This window comes from Anser brachyrhynchus (genome assembly GCF_964034855.1).
Source record: "Anser brachyrhynchus genome assembly, chromosome: 2".
NCBI lineage: Eukaryota > Metazoa > Chordata > Aves > Anseriformes > Anatidae > Anser > Anser brachyrhynchus.
The window spans coordinates 92,151,498-92,169,849 of record NC_137695.1 but is presented as its reverse complement, the minus strand read 5'-3'; the positions used below and the strand labels follow the sequence as shown (position 1 = coordinate 92,169,849).

General features: G+C 40.0%; 1 protein-coding gene across 6 annotated transcripts in view; it reads left to right on the top strand.

Annotated features, from left to right (window-relative positions):
- Positions 1 to 18,352, top strand: part of EPB41L4B (erythrocyte membrane protein band 4.1 like 4B) — a gene marked incomplete at its 5' end in the record, with an annotated part of 174,932 nt that overhangs the window by 17,132 nt on the left and 139,448 nt on the right. The window contains one exon of one of the 6 annotated variants that reach the window (XM_080577992.1): positions 8,155 to 8,607. The exons of the other annotated variants lie outside the window; for them this stretch is intronic. Of the gene's footprint in view, positions 1 to 8,154; positions 8,608 to 18,352 lie in introns of those variants that run through there. 6 annotated transcript variants of the gene reach the window in all.

Below are 18,352 nucleotides of genomic sequence, written 5' to 3'. Positions count from 1 at the left end.
GGAAGGGAGGCAATTCCAAATTAAGTTCTCTGTTTGCTTTGAGACTTGATAAATGTTTCTGCTGATCTGGTGGGGGAGGAACTAAGTCCATCTGGTTATGACCATGTGTATGCACTCATTTATGTTTATGAGTTGTCTAAACACACAAATTACTAGTTCATTCTGCCAGTGGAAAACAGGAAGCCTAAATGCAATACTCATATCTTGCGTATAACATAAATGCTTTAATATACTTCATTTACAAATTTACCAGTCTCAGTGAAGTAGGTATATGCTTATCAATTGGCATTTGGCAGATTGGTTTCTCTCTCCAACTGTTAGATTCAGAGTTTGTAGTTTAGACATACTGGTAGCATAAGGGCTGTCTGCATTTGGGGTAGTGATGATAAAGGAGTCCACTGTGCTGTTTGTGTTTACAACCTTGTTTATATACCCGTGTGTATGCACATAAACTTATATTTGTAGTAAGTAATACATAAAGGTATTACATACATAGACTTAGAATCACAGAATCATTAAGGTTGGAAAAGACCTCCAAGATCATCTGGTCCAACCATTCTACTACACCCTACTACCAATGTCACCCACTAAACCATGTCCCTAAGCACCAAGTCCAACCTTTCCTTATATATGTAATTTGTAATAACCACACGTTAAAGGGTAGGGAACTGATTTATCTCAACAAAATCTCAGTGAGCTTCTTGGTAGATCTGTATTGGCCCTCTTGTACTCCTAAAACCCATGCTAAAAGTGGTGTGTGCTAGGCCATATAGAGTAGAAAGGTACAGTGAAATTCAGATTGCTTCCAGTATTTTAATTGCATCATCTTTAAATGCCTTTTCAAGGACAGTCTCAGTCTGAAAAGTTACATTCCTGTAAGTGCTGTGGCATTGCATGTTGTCAGTTGAATGTTATGTCGAAACACTAAGTTTACCAGAAATCGGGGAGGAGGAGCAAGCTCTTTTTTTTTGCCTTCTGTCCTTAAGCTGATCATCTTTTAAATTCAATCTGCTTCAAAAATTAAACTCAACCCAGTTCAAGCTAGACTTCATCCTTCTTTTTAATACTTTCAGCATGAAGTTGACACAGTAAATGATCATAGTATCATCTGAGTCTAAAATTTGCTATCAGCATGACATGTAACCTGAACTGTTAATGGCTTTGTACGTAGGTGGCAGATTGAACAGATTTCAAAGAATATGCTCAAAAGAAGGAATTTTGGATCATGCCCTTTCTTAAAGATACCATTTAAATAGAGCAGTTTTTCAGACTAGTTCACCATTTCTTAATTTTTCTCATTGGTAAGGATGGGGGGGGGGGAGGTTATCACCACTTTTTATTTGTTGTAGTGTGATTTCTCATTCTTTCTCTTCCCATGTGTTCCTGAGCAGTATCTAAAAGACATGGATGTTCCAGTCTTGATAAGTGTTTGCTGTGGCCATCTCCACAACTTTCATGATGCATCAGCTTCAACTGTGCTGGCTGATATATTCAAGACTATTAATGTGACCAGGCCAATAGCTGGATTTCTGTGCTCTTATGGCTCTTACAGAGCTCACCTGTCGTCCCCAGTGATTTTTCTCCTCACACCACAGTTCTGTGTGCTTCCTCTGAGTTTGAAATGCTCCCTGTGGTCTGGTATGCCGAGCTCATAGCATAGTGTTTTCCACAGGGGACAGAAGGTCACCAAATTGCCAGTATGGCCACTGGGAAACTAAAGTGTGGTTCAGTCAGTCAAGCAGCAGAGACTTTTGTGATGCTCTGAACAGTTGGCACTTTGCTGTGCAGAGTTCATCTACCATTGGGAAAGATTTGATGAGTTGTTCTGCTTAGGCCTTCTAGTGACTAAGACAGTGTCTTGAAGCTTCAGTTTAAAAGAAAATTGAAAAGGTGGGTTAAACTGGTTTTTATAACCTTAGTGATATCTGGATTTAACTAAATGGAATGTTAAGCATTAACACATGAAAAGATTAATGGCAAAATACCGAAGTTAGAAAATGAACAGCTTATAGCAATCCATGTAAAGTGCTATGACGATTTGCATTTTTTCTAAACAAAGATGTACTCTTATAGTTGTTTTAAAGGTAGCGATTGCATTAACTCTACTGGAAGCCTGTGCAATTTATTGCAATTTGTTTATAATAGTAAGAAAGCTACAAACTGTGTGGCTCAGCATAGTCATTCTTTTTCACATGAAGAATTTGCATCCTCACGCAGCAGTCTTGATGGAAGAACGACATGCCTTCAATTTGCTTCATGACTTCAGGAGAAAAACAACCTAAGATTATCAAATGTGGATTTTCCCAAGCCGTAAGAATTTGGAAGTGTTTGCTAACTTGCATAGAAATAGGTGCAAATGTGAGATGATGGGATTCTGCAAGACTTTTTATTTTTAATGCATAAATGCTTGGTAAATTTGAATGAAATTACTTCTTTCCTCAGTGATCTTATGTTCACGGAATGCAGTAACTTGGTGGTTTTGCTCTAATAATGCTAAAGTGCACCTGTTATTCCAATAAAACTTCATTATGTATGCTTTGTGACTATCTAATGATCTCTGTTTTGAGTTACCATGACTCATTTGGGGATGGGCTGTGATGACAAACCATACCCATGACACTTGACAATTTTTTGTTTTTTACATTCTCTTCCTGAAGATGTTGTGCTCTTCACATGAATTTTTAATGACTGTTTCCTGACTTCCTATTTTAATTGTAGGCTGGTGCATTCTGTACTTGCTTTGGGCAAGGGAAGCTCCAAGTACAGCTCTGGGACCTAAAGATATATGGAGTGATAAAAACTTATTTCTAAATCAGTAGAGGAATAAACTGGTAGCAGAACCTAGCACAGCGCTGGGCAAAGTCTCATGTGAAAGCAAACCTGAGCTTGCGAAGGTAATAAGTGATTTTTTTTAATAAAGTGTTGCTTTTTGGTTTTGCAACTTGCTTAGTTTGAAGAGAGATGTGGAAGGAGGCGACTTGTGGTCAAAGGCAGACATGCCTTCCCAAAAGAAAAGGATTCTTTGGTGGGGTGGGGGAAAATGTGGCTGTTCTTAGGATAATCATCTCCTATGGTCAAGTAATAGTCTGATAATTTCTGGTTGCCTTTGGTACAGAGATTCTGCAGTAGACAGCCAGAGGACCTTTTCTTTGTATGAGTTGGGTTCAGCTGTCATGCTTGTACTTGTAATGTAGGCTTTTTTTTCTTTTAAATTTTACTCTAACATTAGTTTTTAAATCACGGTTGACATAAGGCTTCTGGATGCTAACAAGAATAGAGCCTTTGCTGTGGAAGGTGTGGTGCAGAGGCTGGGAACCTTGTGTTAATTTTAAATGTCACATGAACGAAAGAGCATTAAAATGAGGGGAAGGACAAAGGCAATAAGAATGTGACTTTGTTGGCTGGCTACAGCATGTGCACACCTTTAATAGCTCTGGATCACAAGCTCTCTGACAATGATCACCTCACTGTACTGCTGCCAGTGTCATAAAATGAAGCATGACTCGCGCTTCCTAACTAATCACACTGAATGTTACGCTTTGCTAACAGCAAATGCTACAAGATTTACATCTGTAATGTATTTCAATCATGATTTTTGCCTTGTATCCCCTGCCCCATATGGGAAGCGTGAAGTCTGGTAACAACGGTTTTTCACAAGCACTTTCCTGGACTTTACATTTTACGAAGATATAGATTATGCTGTTATTTTGTTAATAAACTGAGATGACTGCTGTTTGTCTTCTGAAATGAAGAATTCTGGCTGCCCAAAGTGAGCAAGAAGCAAAGTATTTGGTAGGGTGCGTTATCTGCATGAGATGATTACTTTAACAAATACAGTTCTCCCAGAGTGATTTGGAAAAGTAGTAGTAGCTTATCCGGAAAACACCAAGCATTAAATGCTGTTATTTATGTTGTCCATTTAGCATGAGTGCCAATTTTCAGATAAAGAAAGTTGATGGGAACAGATTGAGGTCAACAGAGTTTGTTTTATTCCTGATGTTTAAGGGATTATGTTCTTTTAGTTCATGTTGTTACAAGGTTTTCACCAGAAAAATGTATCAAAGATGAAATGAATCAACATTATGAATTCTATTCAATAGCTAAAACATCCTTCTTGGCTGCATTATTCATGTATTCAATTCAAATGCTTGTTTACTTTACACAGGTCTTCCTAAGTAATATATATATTGTTATATAGTAATTAAAACATAGCTCATTTAAAAGGTGCTATTAAACCTAAGGATGCCGGGCTTGAGGAAGCCCTGTGTATGTGGTTGCTGGAGAAATTAGTCATTTGAATCAAGAATGAAGCCTCTATTGGAAGTAAGTGAACTAGGAAAGAAGTGATCCAGCTGTAGTATAAATGGGCCTTAGAAATGCCTGTAAGGCCAGTGTTCATTCATACTGAAAGCTTAAGACAGATACTTGTGACACTGGGAGAATGTTTAACTGTTGCACGATGGTTTTGTTTTTCCCAGGGTTATGGGGCGAGGAGGTGGGAGACGGGAAAAAGGTACACGAGGAAAAGTTGTGATGTGGTCCCTTAATTAAGGAATCTAAACAAGCTGATCTGGTTGCATGCTATCAGCCTTGATACTAATGAGTGGTATTTAGACTGCTTTTTAAATAGAGGCTGATTGCGAAAGTGTGTCACTGCTAATGTTGGTGAATTGTAGTAGTTCGTCATGGGTATTTTTACTTTCTTGGATCCATTTTTGATGATATACACTTCGGAAATACTGAGATCATATTCTTTTCACCCAGCATCGTGTACGTAGCCTGACGCTGCCTCATTCCCTTCCTTGAAACCGCATTTCAGATCCTATTTCATTGCTGGTCCCCGAGAGCAGTACGACTTCACAACACTGTGCTTGAAACTCTGGAAGACACAACTAAAATTTCCGGACAGAACCAGAGCGAGATCAGTATTTCTGAGTTGATTGTGGTGCCAACAAGCTGGGACCTGCTTATTCTAGTGCTCCACCCTCGTCAGGAGGCAAGCAGGCAGTGCAAACAATATTTCAATAGGCCTTTCACCTGCACAGAGCAAACAAAGGTCTGGTGGACTGTCTTGGCAGATGATATTCAACCACCCATAATGAATTTCTCTTCCGTAGTTCAGATTTGGTGTAGATCTGTTTCACTGTGCAGGAAATATCATGCTTTGTGCTCTAAATCAGGTGTTAAGCTTCCGACTTTCTTGGGTCTTCTCTATGCCTGTTTTTTCATTAAGGTTATTAGAGGGAGAAGGGAAAGATTTGAGAAAGGAGAGAGTCGGTGCAAGTCTAGCAGCCTACAGCATTTACATGCCCCTCAGACTCACTGTCTTCTGTTTTGGAAACAAGGCTCTTAAGAGAATAGACCAAGATGCTTCACCATGCAACAGAAACCTTACGCAAAACTGTTATTGATACAAGTAGGTACCTTTCACCTGAGCTCATCCATTATCTGTCACTATTTAAAATTTTCTAGGTGGGGGTTTTATGCTTGCTTCTATTCCCATCTTGAGAAATTACTGTTTTGCCACTTTTACAGCCTATGTAGTAAGCCACTTTTGAGCCTTGCAAATGTGCTGTTCTCAGTTACTCCTTGAAGGTTGCTCCCTGCAGTCAGTTGTCTGAAGAGCTAGGAAAGCCACTGTCTCCTTTAGCTGACTGGATTAAGGAGATGTTGTGATCCTTCTGGCTCCTTTTCCTTCCCTCTCCAGTTGCTTAGCATGCTGGTTTTGTTTCAGTTAGACAAAAGTGCTGGTTGTACTCCTATTCTTCCCTGAGTCACTTCTAGGCCTAGGGTATATTTAGCTCTGTTAGTTTTGTTGGTAGAAAAAAGCATGAGCAAATGAGGACTTTGTTCCTCGTTTGTTTGAGGAGACTGCTAATGTAGGTGATCTCTTCCGTTTCAAAAAGAAGGCCTGGTAGCTTCTGTCTTCATTTAAAAAAAAAAAAAAGTGCAAAAAGCACATTGGATATCTGCAGGGCAGTTGCTTCGTGCTGGGTGTTTCTTTCCTCAAAGTAATCTAGCAGTTGCTCAAATTTGGGAGCCCAGTTCTTTTGCTCATATTTAGGTGGCTAAAGGTAGCTAAGACTAAACACATTCTTATATTGCAGATTTTAAGATTTACTATTTGTTGCCACAAGTGGGATGGGAGTAGGCAGAATGTAAGGGAACAGATCTTACACAACCCATGGTTATTCGGACTGTGTGAGTTTTACTTGGCTTGCGTTCCTCTTCTGCCCCCATTTTTTCAGCACAGTTGACACTGAGATGAGGCATTAACAAGGGAAGCAAGACAGCAGAGACTAAGCTAACTTCATGTACAATATCACACATCTGGGGTGACTGAGAAGCTCCAGGGTACGTGCTCTGCACAGGTGAGCACTCTCCACGGGCAATGCCAGTTAGATGCTGAATGACAAGTGTAAGATCACTTGCCTGGGAGAAGTGGAATCCAGAAAGATGTGATTTCTCTGTGGAAAGCCAGTTACTGAAGACAAGTAATGGTGTGGTGGTTGTTTCTTGCATACAAAGTGGCACTATATTCTGCTCTTCCCAAAAGTGGGGGAGCATGTGATGCAAGCAAGTGCTGAGGTGAGTGCAGATTCAGAACAGAAGGCACTGAAACCAGAATGAGGTTTGGATTCCCTTGTCTTCTGTCTGCCTGCCTTCTGGTAGACATAGAAACTGCTAGGTAAACTTTGCAATTCTAATGCTATACCCAAAACAGTTTGGTATACACCTTTTCATGTCATAATGCATTTCATAATAATTTTCTATCCAGAGCATAAGAGACACGTAATGATTTTTATGCCAGTTGTGATGTGGACTTGGTTTTATCTCATGGCCAAATGCTGGTGTATGCACACAGTCATGGAGAGTAAAAAGAAATCACAGCACTGTCCACATAAAATCGATTTATCAGTTTATAACCTTCTCTGGTCACCACAAATGGTGCCTTTGAGAAAAAAAATATGATTTGCACAGGTACTAGGCTTGCCTGTGATAATGAGATGTGGTTTTAGAAGCTATGTATGTACTTAGCCTGAAAAATAGCAAGACTGTCCTCTAAGCTGAAGATTTCTGGTGGTGTTCTACTTCTGTCGTGCTGTGACAGCATGCTTTCTGTGTGCTCGTGTTACGATCTACTGTAAAGGAGGTAGTACAAACACTTTCGTCTCTATCCATATAAATAAAATTTTGCTGAAACCTTCCAAAAAAGTTTGCATTTTTTTAGAGTGCATTTCTCAGTCCTGTTACGTAACACAGGTATATATGATTTGTTCAGTAGGTGAATGAAAAGATTGATCTTCCTAACAGAATATTAATTATTCTGTTTCCTTGGACTAGCTGCTTAAATAGTTCTCTTTCCCTCCCCCTCAAAAAAAAGGCTGAATTAATGCATGCTTTCATACTAACCCTTAGGTATGGAATCTTAATTTCAGCTTGAACGAGACTGGAATGTTGTTTGTTCTTGTGCGCTCACGCATGTGTCAGTGTGCGTGCGCGTGTGTGCGATTTCAAGGCAGACATTTACGCTATGGCTCTTACTGCTGACATCTGGTTTTATTCCTGTTCGTTCTCTTTTCTACTCCTAAATGACATGCATGCCAGGAGGGCTTGCTTATTTTTAATGTAATTTTGAAGAAACGTAATTTGGGTGAATTTCTTGGCTTACTCAAAGATATTAAGAAGTTCCACTCTTGGAATAAAGGACACTTATTTTTTACCTTCCACCAAAATATAAACATGTTGGTCTGAGTTTTGTGAATACAGTGAATCTTTTCCTGAAAGCTGATAGCATTTGGTTGAAAGGCAGCTGAATAACATTTTTTGACTTTCACTTATGAGGTAATCATTGAGCTAATTAAAGAGCCATAGAAAAGATGACGTACCTAGCAGAGTTAAATATCTTTTCTCCCCAAAATAAACAGAAGGGCATGGAATGCTTTGCTGCCAGTAAAGGTGCTGAAATCCCAAATAGTAGATTACCAGTTCAGTAAACTTAGAGCATTTTGAGCATGGAGAAACCAACCTGACTGCCTGTAATAAAGCAGCACTGCGTCAGGTGGAAGCTGAGCCCACGTTCCAGGATTATCTGACGTGTGTTGCCAAGAAACATTCCTCATATGTTGGAAGAGGTATAAACTCGGTACTATTAAATAATCTGGGGTAAAGCAGACTTGTGCCAGTCATAGCTTGCTTCTGTCGGAGAGTAGTACACAGGAGAAACTAATGTAGAAAGAATCATTACAAACCTGAATTTCTTCATCTGTGTTTTGGGTGTTGAAACAGTGGAGTGATAACTGAGAATTTGCTTCCATACTTGGAAGCGGACAGACATGCTCAGTGACCCGGAATAAAGACCGCTGTTACAAGGGGCGATATTGGGAGCAAATACAGCTTTTTATAACCTGTGTTCCTGCTGATATTATTTGGACTCCGTGCAGGCTTAATTGAAAGCAGTACAGACCTCTGCCTGTGCTGTACGTTGTTTACATCCCCACGCGTTGCAGACAGCTGTTTAACAAATTGGAAGAAGGACGGACTGAAGCAAGAGTGAAATCTAGGCTTCAAAATCAGAAGTCTGCCTCCCAGCGTTGAGTTATTTCTGTAAGTTGTTGCCTTGATTTATTTATCCACCTATTTGAACCTGAAGTATAGCTGAAGGTTATGTTGCTTGGAGGGTGGTGGTGTCTGCCCAAGTGTCATTTAATTTTGGTTGGGCACATGCTCCTTTGCTCTGCCTTGTAAATACCAACCTCTGCATGTGTTTCTCTTTTTACTCTTGAAAGCATTTGTTTTGTTATGTTTGATCTTGGCATGCATGTATATCAGCTCTCTGGTAGAGATGAGTCACATCTGAGACACCGTACAAGTGCAGCGCTGTTTATCAAGTAGTAATTTCAGACTTGATTTAAATATATTTCATTTAGCTTGGAGGTGTGTGTGCGCCTTGAAGAACGGGCTTGACGAGATCTTGAAGTGTAAGTTGTAGCAAGGCATTACAGATGTGATCTATAACTAGTTTATAGCTCTGAAGAGCACTATTGAGAGCTGTTGAAATGATGTGGAGAACAGAAGAAAGATTTGGTAGAAGGTGAAATATACAGAAGAGAACATTGAAAGGGCAAAGTATAAAATAAGACAGTAGGGAAACAGATTCCTCAAGTCAATCCTGTAAAGATGTTCTACTATCTACTGTAACGTTGAGCTACTAAAAATGATGACAAAATAAAAATTGTGAGATGGAAATTAAGAAGAGGAATAAGCAAGAAGAGAAGAGTGTTTCAGACTTCTTGCTATTTAATTGACAAGGTGCCCAAATACTGTGTGGCATTGTTTGTGCTTATATATGTGCGGATGACACTTCAGTGGTTTGAACTGTCAGAACCTTCTTTGCATTTTATCCAACTCAGCTCTTGCACAAACTCACGGGAGTACATACCCTTCTCTCAAATTCTCCTTACAATAGTAGTAGTGAGACAGAATCTAGAAAACTTTTAGATCTTTTATTTTTGTCGGGAGACAATAGACAAGCTCATTCTTGGTTATTTGGTAAGAAGTCTCACCTTTGCTGTTCCTGTCCCTTAAAGGCAACTAGTAAGTCCTGCACCTGTGGAGAAACAACCCCATGTGCCAGGACATGGCTGGAGGCCGCCCAGCTGGAAGGCAGCCTTGCAGAAAAGGCCCTGGGGATGCTGGTGGGCACCAAGTCGGACATGAGTCAGCAATGTGTCCTTGCTGCTAAGAAGGCTTACTGGTGTTCTTGGCTGCATTAGGCAAAACATAGCCAGCAGGTCAAGGGAGGTGATCCTTCCCTTCTGCAAGGCACTGGTAAGGCCACACCTGGAATGCCGTGTCCAGTTCTGGGCTCCCCAGTACAAGAGAGACCTGGAACTACTCAAGCGAGTCCAGCAAAAGACCCCAAAGCTGCTTAAGGAACTGCAGCATCTCCCTTATGAGGAAAGGCTGAGAGAGCTGGAACTGTGTAGCCTAGAGAAGACAAGGCTTGGGGATGCCTCATCAGCATGCTGCCCAGTGCCAGGACAAGAGATAACAGGCACGTACAGAAACACAAAGGTTCTGTCTTTCCTGAACATAAGGAAAAGGCTGGTTGTGGGTATTTTTTTTTTTTATGTGAGGGTGACAGAGCATTGAAATAAGTTGCTTAGAAAGGTGATGGAGTCTCCGTGCTCGGAGATGCTCAAAAGCTGTCTGGCATGGTTCTGGGCAGCCTACACTAGGTATCACTGCTTGAGTAGGGGGGTTGGATCAGATCACCTCCAGAGGTCCTTCCAAGCTCAACTATTCTGATTCTGTCCCTGACACAAGCATTTGTTAAATTAAAGAATAGACAAACTCCTGAGAATACCTGGGACTTGAAACTGCAAAGGCATTTTGTGCCACAGAAATGCAAGTGCTGGTGTGTGTTTGTCTGTGATACTAGGACAGAGTCAAGTCTCTTTGGACCACTTGTCAGTCTTGCTCTTACAGATCATCAAAGGCAAGGGATCCCATAACATCCTTAGGTGTCTTGTCCCTTTGTCTTACTGTTCTTTCTATTAAAGTTTTCTTCTAATCCAATTAATCTCAGCTGTAAATTTAAACCTTCTTGTTCCATCCAGAACATCAGATTACTGTCCTCTTCATAACACGCTTTTGTGTATTGAAAGACCATGTTTAGACTGTTGTGATTGGGCTGTAAGTTCTTAGTTGGTGGGCAGGATGAGATTTTGGGCTTTTTTCTGTTTGCATTTTTGAGACAAACATCCAAACAACCCTTTTACTGTTCCTTATAAGCCTTATAATCTGTATTTGCTAAAACCATTATCCATGCTCTCTCTTGGATACTTTGTCTTTATCTGTCAGTACTTTAAAGCATGGTGCTCCAAACTGGATATTGAATTCCAACTGTGATGTGTTATTAGCACCAAGAAACAGTAATTGCTTTCCAGACCTCACTGAATGTCTAGGATAACACTCCTCCTAGAAATGGGACTTGGTTCTGTTGGCAGCAATCTAGTATTGGCTGTGTGCAGTTTTCAATGAAGGGTGAGCACCCCATTCTCTTCTACCGTAGTGCTTCATTGATTTAGTTCCTTTGTATAGTGTTTTGTAATCGGTGTTTTTTATTGCATAGCATGCTATATTTGTTTAAAGCTCTTTTGGTTGATACTTGCTTTATATTAAAAAGTCTTAGTTTTCTTAATTGTTGGTTCAGAATGTTTTATTTTGGACATGTTTTCCAAAGTTATTTGAAATATGAGCTATCTTGAGGCCATCTATAAATGTTTGAACTGTACCCATTCTGTCATCCAAACCACTAATTAATCTGTTGGAAAGAATCAGGTCCAGGAAATAACTTAAAATGCCCTTCTGATGGTTATTTAGCAGCTTGATGGGGAGTTGTTGATGACTGCTGTCTTCTGAGGGCAATTTTGTATCCAGATGAGTCCCCATGTTGTTCAATTTTTAGATCATAATTCTTTAGCTTGCTTATAAGAGTATTTAGGGAAGTTTATGTTTTGAACTTACTAATATTGAACTATACTTCACCTGTAGCTTTTCTTTCAACCTTTGGATCAATTGGTGTGTTGGAAAAGAAAGAACAACTATTGAGATAAGATAACATCTTAATCCTTCCCTCAGTTATATATTCTGCACTGTGATCATTTGGATTCTCACTAGGAGACTTCAGTCCCTGTGGAAGTCTTGAAGGTAATCTTTCCAGTGGAAATACATGAAATGTTCTTGTCCATGGGGATAACGTCCATTACATATTTTCTTCTATGAGGAGAAGCCAAGTATTTTACGGTGACCCCCAAAATACTAAGAATTATTAGAAATAATACGTTCTAAGTATGAGGAGAGGGCAGCCCCCTCCTATAGTTCTATTCTGATAAATGCCAGGAGCTAAACAAAGTAGCGCTAAAGAGTTTTAGATTTTTATTTAAGTAATAGGCTGGAAGCAATAGTATATCCATAAACATTGTAAATGCAGTTATCCTCAACCTATTTCCTAGACAAATGGAAGACCCTCTAAGGTAAACTGAGAATAAAATTAAATAAATAAATCATCCAGGACTTTTTTTCAAAGGGAATGTGGTACCTAATTTTTGTCAGAGGTTTGTTTTAGAGCGTGTGTGTATTTGTTGGCCAGTAGTGAGTTAAAGATAGCCACACAACTGGACTGTTACTATTCTTTAGGAGTGGACCATTTCATATTTTGGTAGGTTCTCCCATTGGTTTTATGTTACTGAAGTGCCAATATGTTATCAGAGTTTGCTTTGGATCTTGTTTTTCTTCCATTTCAGTTGCAGTTTTTCGCATGGAAAAATTGGGTATGGAGGTAGCTTTGTCTTTCTGGTATCTTCTTGAAGATGTATGCAATGCCTACCTTTCCCTAGCCATTGGAATTTTCTCTAATCTCTACAGCATTTTCCAAGTGTCACAAGAACTGGAATTGTTGGGTGGATCTGAAACATCCATTCAGTGAATGGAAGGGTCACAAACTTCTTAATGAAAGTGCTTGCCCTGTGCTTGTCTGTATTTAAAAAAATAAAATAAAATATCACCTAGGCTGTGTATTTTCTCCCTTGAAGTACTTATAGGTTAAAAAAGATAAACGGAGAAATTAAAACTACTTAACTTTAAAAAAAAAAAAAAAAAAAGAAAAAGAAAATGACCATGTGCAATACCTTCAGTTAGATAGCTGAATGCCATATGTCATTCCCTTTCAAAAGGCACTAATAATTGCCACCATACTTTTCTGTTTTGGCGTTTCTTTTAACGGCGTTAGACATATCCCAAGATTAGATTATCACATAGAGTTGCAGGGTTGTAACACGATTTGAATCCCAGAGACTTTCACAGAGGTTTTCAGCTATGTAGACATCTTGTTTGGAGGGCCACAAATCTTGTTTGGGTGGGCGGTGTTGGAGGCTTGTAGAAGGTGTAGATGTCAAATAGAGCATTACCCTTGGCTGTTAGGAATTTGTCTTGCTTGGTCTATTTGATCACAAAGAAGGAACAAACTTAGTGCATTCTGAGTTGACATGATCCTGAAATGACTGAGTTCAGGTTTTGGAGAAGGCTGGAAAGCAAAGCAACAAAATCAGGACTGTGGACTTCAGCTTACTTAAGTTGATGCATTAGAATCACTGGGAGGGTAATCAAGAAGAGACTTAAAGAGAAAATCTAACTCTTTGATTTTTGAAGTCAGATCTAAATCTGACTCCACCACTTCCCTGGACAACCCGTTCAATGCCTGACTGCTCTCTCTGAGAAGAAATGTCTCCTCATTTCCAACCTGAACCTCCCCTGGCGCAACTTAAGGCCATTCCCTCTAGTCCTATCACTAGTTACCTGTGAGAAGAGGCTGACCCCCAGCTCCCCACACCTTCCTTTCAGGTAGCTGTAGAGAGCAATGAGGTCTCCCCTGAGCCTCCTCTTCTCCAGACTAAACAACCCCAGTTCCCTTAGCTGTTCCTCACAAGGCTTGTTCCAGACCCTTTACCAGCTTTGTAGCTTTTCTACAGACATGCTCCAGGGCCTCAATGTCTTTCTTGTAGTGAGGGGACGATCACCTCCCTGGTTCTGCTGGCTACACTATTCCTGATACAAGCCAGGATGCCGTTGGTCTTTTTGGCCACCTGGGCACACTGCTGGCTCATACTCAGCCAAGTGTCTACCAATGCCCCCAGATCCTTTTCCTCAGCACAACTTTCAACAAGCGATTAGAATCAAGGAAATGGCCTCAAGTTGCACTAGGGGAGATTTAAATTGGACTTCAGGAAGAATTTCCTCAGTGGGTGGTTAAGCATTGGAACAGGATGCCCAGGGAAGTGGTGGAGCCCCCATTCCTGGAGGGTATGTAAGTGACATATGTATGCAGCCCTAAGGCTTATGGTTTAGTGATGGGACTTAGTAGGTCAGGCTGATGATTGGACTTGATGGTGTTGAAGGTCTGTTTCAATCTAGATGATTCTGTGATTCTACAGGTAAGCTAGTAGAAAAGAGAAGTTCAAGCATGTGTTGGTAGCGGCAGATAATAAAACAAGACAAACCCTGTTTTCGGTTTAAGAAGTTCACATTGGATGTCACAAAAAATCTCCACTGGGAAAACAGTGTAGTACTAGGGCAGGTTACTTAGAGAAGCCATGAAATCCCTACCCTTGGATGTTTTCAGGAGCTGGCTGTACTATCTGTCCTTATTCTGAGTCTGCAAGACAGAGGATATCATGGAGCCATTTGTCTTCCAGTAACTTCTATGTTTTGGTTTGTTTTTCCTTTATTTCATTTGCGAGCGTGTATGTACGGATGTGTAACCTATACGAATTCAATGGAGATACAAAGCAGCATGCTTTGCAGATCTTCAGTCATCTCCAGTGCATAAGGAGAGGGGTGAGGGGTAAAAAAACCACACACAATCTGTGTCCCTTTGAACAAGAATGCTTTGTTGAGCGTTGGCATCAGTCGTCTTCTGGGCTTTGCCCTAAGGGGAGCACAGTAATCTTTCTGGCCTCAGGGATGCAGTTTGGCTTTTCTTCCTATTGACTGGAGGCTAAACATAGTTCTATTGCACACCTTTTATTTTTTCTTGGAAATCTCACCCATAATGAGAAACGTCCTCCTAGTCAAGGAATTCTTGAGTTCAGTTTGGGAATCCTTAGTACTCTTATACCATTCCTTCAAATCAGACTTTTAACTGAAGAAGACTGAGAAAGCAGGACGTTAAGAGTGCATGGGTTTCTTCATATGCACAGCCATGCACACGTCTCACTCCTTTGGAAGCTGGGAATTCCTCAGAAGCAGTTTCTTCTTAAACTCCTTGTATTGCACTATATCAGCAGTTCTCTCACATAAAGTTCAAGATCAGCATAACAGGCAGCAAGAAAGTTTAAATGCAGTAGAGAGCTTGTGAATTCTTAGGGTATGTTTAGTAATCCCTGTCTGTGGCTTCAAGAGCTAATAAAGACTATGTATACTCACACCAGAAGACAGATTTTATTTTTTGTGGATTAAAAATGGCTTGCTGCAGCAGTGCAGTCCAAATATCTGCTCAATATGTTTAATATTAACTAATCCTTTATACTGATTAGTATACTACTGATTATCTCTTTACCGTCATCTCAGTAGCTGCTTAATTACTATCTTTCAGGAGTAGTATGCCATAGCTCTATAGCTGCTATTTTTGTCTGGCACTGATAGTAATTTTAGAATAACAACTTTTCTTTAGTAGGCATGCATTGGAAACCTGAAGCACAATACACGAGTGAGTTGCTTTTGAATTTGTGTTAAAAAGCCGTAGTAGGGGTAGTGTGTTGTGTGAGAGCTGTGCTTTCTTTCCCTACATTTGAGGCACTGGCCCTTTGGAGTTTGTTACACAATTTTCTGGAGCTGTTTGCCTGGGCAGCATGTTGCTTGGGCAGTCCTTTGAGTATGGGCTGTTGATTCAGGGCCTTCTGCCAGCTGATTGCCCAACACGTTTCCCTACTGTACCTTGATACTTGTCTTACAATCTGTTCTCCAGTACGGTTATTTATACATGCAGGAGTTCTATTTGCTTTGGGAAAAAAAAATCAGTTTAAATAAATTTTTCCATAAATAGCTTGTCTGCTTTATTTTTTAATGACATACTTTTCCAGTCTGGGTCCTCCAGGTTTAGCTTTATTTTATTTTTTTTATTTTTTTGTAATTAAAGAAGTTCTTAAGTAGTTTGAACCCACAATAGCTGTGTTTAGGCAAAACTTAGATGGAATGTCTCCTCTCAAGTTTTACAGCTGTGCAAGGCCTGGATGATGAGCATCTAGAACACATTAATAATGCCCAGCTAGGCACCATTGAGGGATGGGCACTGCAGGATCAGGCAGCAAGATGAATTCATGACCTTAAACAGATTTTGTAAGGCTCAGCAAAGTATATATACCATCTAATGGAGAAAGGTCTGTCTTAGTAGTAATACTAGCAACCTCTGTGGGTCCCGCACTTGTAGAAGACAACAGTTGGGTTTCCTGTCATTCTTCATACCGTCTCTTCCCCAAGGTTCATTCCCCAATTATATGTCAAAATTTACCCTCCCACCATGGTTCCTCTTTTTCAATTTCTTTGTCGTCTTCTTTTGACTTTTAAATGTTTTGTGTAGTTTGCAGCTTTCAATTCTTTCCAGTTAAGCCTTTCTTCTACTTCACAGCGGTCTGTTTTGTGATTTTTCGATTTCTGGATCAATAGTGTATGAGATGTTAGATGTGTACTCCTGGCATTGTATGTTTTCTTTGCCAGGTAGTTGATCTGCCTGTCATGTTTAATACAAAGGGAGTATTTTCATCAATATCATAACATGAACAAAATAAGGTTGGAGGCGAGTAAACCCTAATATCTGAAAGCACCTAAGTAAGATTTAATGAGTGTATCAACATGCTGAAAAAGAATGAGATCAGTGTCAGAGCCACTACAAAGTACAGAAAGTAATGATGCTATCTATAACGTAAGACAAAAAAGATGAGATTTTAGTGCATGATAAAAATATGATATGTGATGTCTCTTCCATTACACTGTGTTACTTGTATGTCAGGCAGTTCTAGTTTCCTTATGAAGCGCTGTAAATAGTACAGCGTACCTGCTGATATCTTCAAGGGTAGGGAAAATATTTGCTAGTTGTGTAAATTCTCGTCTCTTAAATATGATGTAAACATCACTATTATGTACAGTATGCAGTGGCATTTTTCACTATACTCAGTTCTTTCTTGTCTTGCTGAACTAGATTCAGGACCATTGGTAGATATATATATATTTAGGGATTTCTATTTTGAGCAGTGTCTTTGGTGTGTCCTTTTAATCTTTTTTAAATCTTATGTATGGTGAATCAGTCTCATTATGCAAGGGAAAATGATGCATTTAATCTAGTTCTTAGTATTAAGGTTTAACAACATAGGGAACTTAGCCACAGCACTTTTAACAGAGTTGTTCTGCTGTGGTTACCTTTTAGACCTCCTATTCTCAGCTTCCTGAGAAATCTTTCCAATCTTTCCAATGTTTAGCACTTACTCCAGAATGAATCAGTTGTAGCATGACCTCTCCGTGAAAGAAGTGGAATGAGAGTTATCTTGCAGAGGGATGCTCTACCAGGCTTTAGTGATAAGCATCCTAAGGTAAAAAAGCTGTAACTCATTGCTTCATCTGTGTATCCCTTCCAGGGTCTTGAAGACAATTGGTGACTCTTTGGAATATGATAGACAACACTGTCAATGCTTAGGTGTTAAAAACAAGTTGGTTAGATGTGTACCTTTCTGTAAATTGTTATTTGATGCCATGTATCGTGGGAACTGGGTTTATTACAGCAATGGATTTTTTAAAAATGCTTGCTTTGTGTAGTTAGGTTCTCATTTTTCATGCATGTATACTCAACTAAATAGGTGCTTTAGAGTAGAATAGCAGAGAAGATCGTTTGAGTTAGAGCTTGATGTCTACCATTATCCTTGTGTTTCAGAAAATTCCTACAATTACATATTTACTGTAGTTTAGGGTTTATCCTGAAAATTCAAAACAACCAGCTGCTTTTAACTGTAGTCAAAGCTAGAAGGTAACTGGATTGTAATATTAGAAAATGCTTTCTTTTTAAATGATGCATTGTAAACAAAATGGCATTAATTCTGTATGAGTTACACACAAAGTCATGAAAGGCTTGTTACAAATAAACCGTCAATATTATGTCTGACTTGCAGGAAGCTTATTCGGATTGAGGGAAAGTGGGAGGGCATTGACTTGCAATTGTCACTGACAAGAGCTATGTGACAGCCCCCATCGCCTGGGCCTCAGAAGGCAAAAGCAGGGACTGGAAGAATGATAAACTACCTACCCCATGTAGGAGGAGATCAGGTTCAAGACTATCTAAGGAATCTGAATGTGCCCAAGCCCATGGGACTCGATGAGATGCATCCACGAGTCCTGAAGGAACTGGTGGATGTAGTTGCTAAACCTCTCCCCATCATATTTGAGAAGCTGTGGCAGGCAGTCTGGTGAAGTTCCCACAGACTGGAAAATGAGAAACGTAACCCCCATTTTTAAAAAGAGAAAAAAGGAAGACCCAGGGAACTACAGGCCAGTCAGTCTCACCTCTGTGCCTGGCACGATCATGGAGCAGATCCTCCTAGAAACTATGCTAAGGTACATGGAAAATAAGGAGGTGATTGGTGATAGCCATCATGGCTTCACTAAGGGCAGGTCATGCCTGAAAAATCTGACAAACCTGGTTGCTTTGGGCAACCTGGTCTAGTGGGAGGTGTCCCTGCCCATGGTAGGGGGGTTGGAATTAGATGATCTTTAAGGTCCCTTCTAACCCACACCATTTTGTGAT